Below are 5,483 nucleotides of genomic sequence, written 5' to 3'. Positions count from 1 at the left end.
AATCACTTCAAATTGAATTAATTAAAATTCCTTTTATTAGTTTAACAATTTATATCTGAATTATGGTATTTGTTTTACTAATCATTCGTTTAATAAAAAACAAAAAAAACATGCAAAATAAAAAATTAATTTGAATAAAACGAACTTAATGAATTCTACTAGATAGAGCATGCAAGATAAAGAACTATTTCAACTACTGGGTCATCTTTGTCTTCTCCAACGTCGATCTGAAACAGATACGGTGGCAAACAGATTAATAAAGTGCAATTAAAATTAATTATATCAAGTATCCTCACCTTAATAAATTATAGAACGTAACATTCCAAAGTTTACAGTTGTGAAAAGTAAACCAACTCCAGGAGAAATACTGCAGCAGAGAATTTCTTATTTCCGTGGAATTCAAATAAATATCCAGTTGCACTACCTCATGGATTGAAAATTAACTGCATGATGTTACAAGGCGAAGATGAAACAGCAAATCAAGAATATAATCCAGGAAAGACCACACCTATGTAGACATGGGCTGTTTCAGTATAACCAAACTGCACATTAATTCTCTCATTTATTGTATAACCTGCAGAAATGGACAAAAAACATATTAATTACACTCATAATTAAGAAACACAAATACAAACGCATCAAAAAACAAGTAAAATAGTTGAATAATAAAATAACAAACATTACGCCATTTTACATTACAACCATAGAACACGACATAGATAAGTGTCAAATATCACGTCAATTTACGACGCAGACAATAGAAAAAGGTTAAATAGAAAATCCATAGATAGATAAACTCCATACATTTAAATAGAAAATCCACAGATAGATAAACTCTATACATAGATCAATGATAAATGTCAATTTATTCTGTGGAAAATAAAAACTGTCAGAGATATAAATGCACAATAACCTCAATTTATACTGTTTACTATAGGTAACTGTTAACAGAAATTTCATAACAGATAAATAAAAAGCTATTAATATTAATGAAGTCATGTATTCTCACCTTGATTAATTGTAGAAAGTGGCGTTCTACAGTCTACAGTGTGATGAGCAAACCAAATCTAGGAAGGATACCACTGCAAACAATTTGTTGTTCCAGTCGCTTCCAAATTAATTAATTTCTACCTGCCTCCTGTTGTTACGGCAAAAATTAACTGCATAATGTTGCAAGATGAAGACATCAAAATTATCAGTTGCTTCAGTAGCATCAAAATTAACTGCAATCCCTCGTCATTTGTGGGACAATCTATATAGAAACAGACAAGAAAAAGTAAATTAATTACCATTTTTAAAAGAAGTAAATCAGTAATATTTTCAAGTGGCAATATAGTGATAAAGTTAGAAGTTAACTCTCACATTGATGGAAAGGTCAGTTCCACAATAATTGTGCTTTTTCCATTTCTGCAAAGTTGTCTATTGAAGCAAGTTACAAATGTCCAAGAAATCAAGTTCCTGGGGCTCTCACTTACTAATTTTAATTGATACTGTTACATACCAGTTTATTGTCATAAATCCCTCCTTCAGCAACACACTTCTTAAGCACATTGTCTCCGTTCCCAATGGAAAGGCACTTTCATGCTTTCTTTATGACCATAGGAACAGTCACTTTTTTAGAGTCAATGAGGACCGACACAATCAATGCTCCACAATTTAATGGCATCTGGAGTTCTTCTAACATCCCTGTAAAATCAAATAATAAGAAAAAGTATTCAAATATAATAAATTTAGACCCCATACTAAGTAGAGTGCATAAATAAATTGTTAAAAGTAACGCCGTACCCTTTTGTCTTTTAATATCAAAAAAAAATACGCTACATATATACAATACAGCATGTATGCTCACCTTAATTAACTACAAGAGCATCCAGGATGAAAATTTAACAGCTTCGTTCCCAATGGAAAAAAGGCACTTTCATGCTTTTATTAGAACCATGGGAACAGCTACTTTCCGGGGCAAATGAGGACTAATACAACCAATGCTCCATAACTTCATAATTTAATGGTATACGGAGTTCTTCTAATGTTCCTGTAAAATGAAATCTTGTAAAGTGTTCAGATATAATAATTATTAAGTAAATAATGTGCACAATACATTGTTAATGCTGAATCTTTTTCTTTGTTAATATCAAATAAATACACTACATATAGAAAATATGGTATGCATGCTAAGCTTAATTAACTACAAGAGCCTCCAAGATGAAAAGTTAACAGCTAAAACACCACCAAAGGTGCATGACTTTTTTACAAGGATTTTATAACTGAAACTTGCGATTTAAAAACGCGGACATTATTAAAAATACAATACTTTTTGAAAAGGTAGAAATAAATTTTAGGTTTCATATGCATACGAAATAAATAACTGTCACAAATTTCTTACTGTTTGGACAGAAGATTAAAAGTTCATTGCGTTGTTACTATATGCTACAAAAAAAGGGGTACATTACTTCTTAATCAATTTCTATTTATGATAAAGAAACATCTATCTCCGTTACTATTATTACTTTATTGCATTTTTATACGCTCATCACAATTCTGTCAAATAAAACTAGCACTTTTATGTCGGCATTTTTAACTATGCGCATCTTTCTCTTATTAAGTTTGGATAATTGATTAAACTGTTTGTGAATAATATCTATACATTACTTTTATTTCTCTATTNTAAAACAATTACTTATTTTTGTGTTTAGCTTATAAGTGGTGCTGGTGTAAATAGTGTCGAACAATTTAATGTATTTGTTTATATTATTAGGCAGACGTTTTTACGTTATATCTGTTATATTATATTAATCATTTTCAAAATCAGAAAAATATAAATAACAAAGAAGTACATCAAGACCGTGAAACGCAATTGAAGATAGCAATGGAAACGTATCGCAGTGCAATGAATCAACTGGAAGATGAAGCATTTCAAGTAGCACTCAAGGAATTTGGAAAGCATATAGAAAAAGTTTAAAAACAAAGTAGGAATTTAAGAAAACGTAAAATGGCTAAAGAGGAATATTTCCCATCTAAGAAAAAATAAAGTACGTATGTAATCTAAACCCAAACATGAGTTTTTCTAAACATTAAATGAGATACCTTGATTAATAGTTTTTTTATTTTTTTAGATGATAAAGTTAACGGAAGCAGAAAGGAGTACATTAGGATTCAAATGTACAAAACCATTTTGTATGTACTCTTCAGAAAGACTTAATCTAATCGAAACAGTTGTACTGTACNTGATTTATAGTTAAATATGCAGACAAAAACTGTTAGTTTGTAATAAAGCAATAATACTCGAGCAGATAGATGCTTCTTAATGAAAAGAGCAATTGATTAAAAATAAAACAGTTATTTCTTTCATATGCATCGGAAGTCTAGAATTTATTTTTGCATTTTCAAAAAGTATTGTATTTTTAAAAAATCCGTGTTTTTAAATTACATGCCAATAAAAATAAACCGAGTTTTAGTTATCTCTTAAAAAAATAACATGCAAATGAAAATTTCCCACTCTTATGCCAATGAAAGGTGCTTATCAATTTTTTGACAACGGTTTTATAACTAACACTTCTTACGTTCCTGTAGGTATTTAGGTATTTAAAGAAAAACAAAAGATAACATAGTACAATAAAGTACAAACTAACTGCAAATTTTAGGTGGTTACTTACTAATTTAGAAATGCTCCAACTTTTTAATAACTAAAATCGACAGATGAGATAAATTCAAGTGTAAATTAATTTATTTATCCGTTGTTTATCATATATTCTACATAAAGGCCATTAATAATTCGGGAACAGGAAAGTTAAACCACAGAAATCGTTTATTAACAGACTAAATAAACTTTAAACGTGAACAATTTTTTTTAAAATAACAATAAGGTACTTCTTAAATGTTATACTGCAATTACCAAGTTTCTTAATTTAATTCGTTTAATGATTTAAATACGTTATATTGTGTATTTATTAATCAACCAAGTTACGGGTCAAGCCCTAATAATACATAAAAAATATAAGAATGAAAGTAATGTATACATGTTATTCACAAACAGTTTAATGCATTTTCCAAGCTCAATATCATTTGTAATTATTTTTCTTATATTTTTAGTCATGGTTTATTTAATTCGTTCTCAATTCGACTGTATTGTTTTTTTATGCATATGCTCTGCTTTTTCTTTACTGATTGTGCACTGATTTGATTATTTTTTTATTTAATAAGCTATATTTCGAGGAAGGACGAAAAACTATTTTCTATTTTTATTATTTATCATAGTAATGCCATTGGAAAATTTATTATTTATAATCATTACTAATAACTAATATGAAAATAAACTCCGCTTAGCATGATAGTTCAGTCTTCAGGCACAAATGAGATGCAATCAATTGGAGTTAAATTATCATTTCTAGTAGTTTTTGAATAAATTGACATTTATTTTCACCTATACCCCAAACAATTTTCCTTTTTTTTAACAGAACTAATGGACTCACAATTATGATACTTACATATTTAGAACCCGCAAACGACGCACAATTTATTGGTGAAGTTTAAATCAGAGGATTATTTGTATCGGGTGCCTGATTCACACGGCTATTATTTTTCGTTTGTTATCCTGTATCTATGATCTGAACTATTTACATTAATGACATACTTAATGTATTCCTGACAAGAAATCCATAGATAACCGCATCATATCCATCGACCGTATACTATGTCTATTACCATAGCCATAACCATAGATTAATCTTTGAGCCTATGGTGCGAACAGCGGCAAGCGGTCTTGTTTGTTGCTTGGAATAATGGATTCTGAAATTAAAATTTTTATGGTCGAAGTGATCGACTTAAAAAACATTACATTTTAATATATGCTAAAACTCATTTTAAATGTTACAATTTTTGAGTAATTACTACTATTTCCCTTTATTTTATGCAGTTCATGCTTGCAGAAATGTCTGTATTCATTTAAATAATACTGCTTTTTTATTTAATGAATAAGTGTTGATTTTGGAAATAGAGTTTATTGGAATTCAGTTTAATAAATCAAATTCCGGAAACATTTAAGGGTATGAGAGAGAGCATTGAAGTAGATTTTGACCCTACCAAAAAGCAAATGGTGCACTATGGAGTATTGTTCCTGCTAGATTTCGTTTAAAGTCAATTAATTTAAGAAGTATATACCACAATATAAGTGCCTAACATATTTTTATGCAGATTAATGGTCCACACGCGTCATTAACGAAGGTTGAAGTTTATGATAGGACTGTATGGCCATTACAATTTAGGTAAGGTTTTAAAACTTGTTGTAAATCATAATAATGTTTTTAGTTTATATAAAGAGGCATATGAATAAAATAGTTTAAGACAGTTAACTTTGTTAATAATATCTTTCATTTCAGCTTTCAATTGTTAATCTAGGCATGGTATTTGTGGCAATTAATTTTATTTAAAAACAATTATTTTAATAAAAGTTTATTAAAAAAAAACTATAAAGTATACTGCAGTTG

At 28.9% G+C, this 5,483-nt stretch overlaps 1 long non-coding RNA gene across 2 annotated transcripts; it reads right to left on the bottom strand.

Annotated features, from left to right (window-relative positions):
* Positions 1 to 203: 203 nt before the first annotated feature.
* On the bottom strand, positions 204 to 2,643 carry LOC112904740. Of its 2 annotated transcripts, XR_003231319.1 has the most exons (5): positions 1,850 to 2,643; positions 1,502 to 1,686; positions 1,010 to 1,252; positions 297 to 574; positions 204 to 227 (listed from the first exon to the last, which is right to left on the bottom strand). It is a non-coding gene; the product is annotated as an uncharacterized LOC112904740 (long non-coding RNA). The 2 variants fall into 2 exon arrangements; XR_003231318.1 differs by lacking the exon at positions 204 to 227 and having other exon boundaries at positions 279 to 574; positions 1,850 to 2,083.
* Positions 2,644 to 5,483: the final 2,840 nt, after the last annotated feature.

This window comes from Agrilus planipennis, unplaced genomic scaffold (genome assembly GCF_000699045.2).
Source record: "Agrilus planipennis isolate EAB-ADULT unplaced genomic scaffold, Apla_2.0 scaffold90, whole genome shotgun sequence".
In the NCBI taxonomy this organism is placed as follows: Eukaryota; Metazoa; Arthropoda; class Insecta; order Coleoptera; family Buprestidae; genus Agrilus; species Agrilus planipennis.
This window is presented reverse-complemented; position numbering and strand designations above follow the sequence as displayed.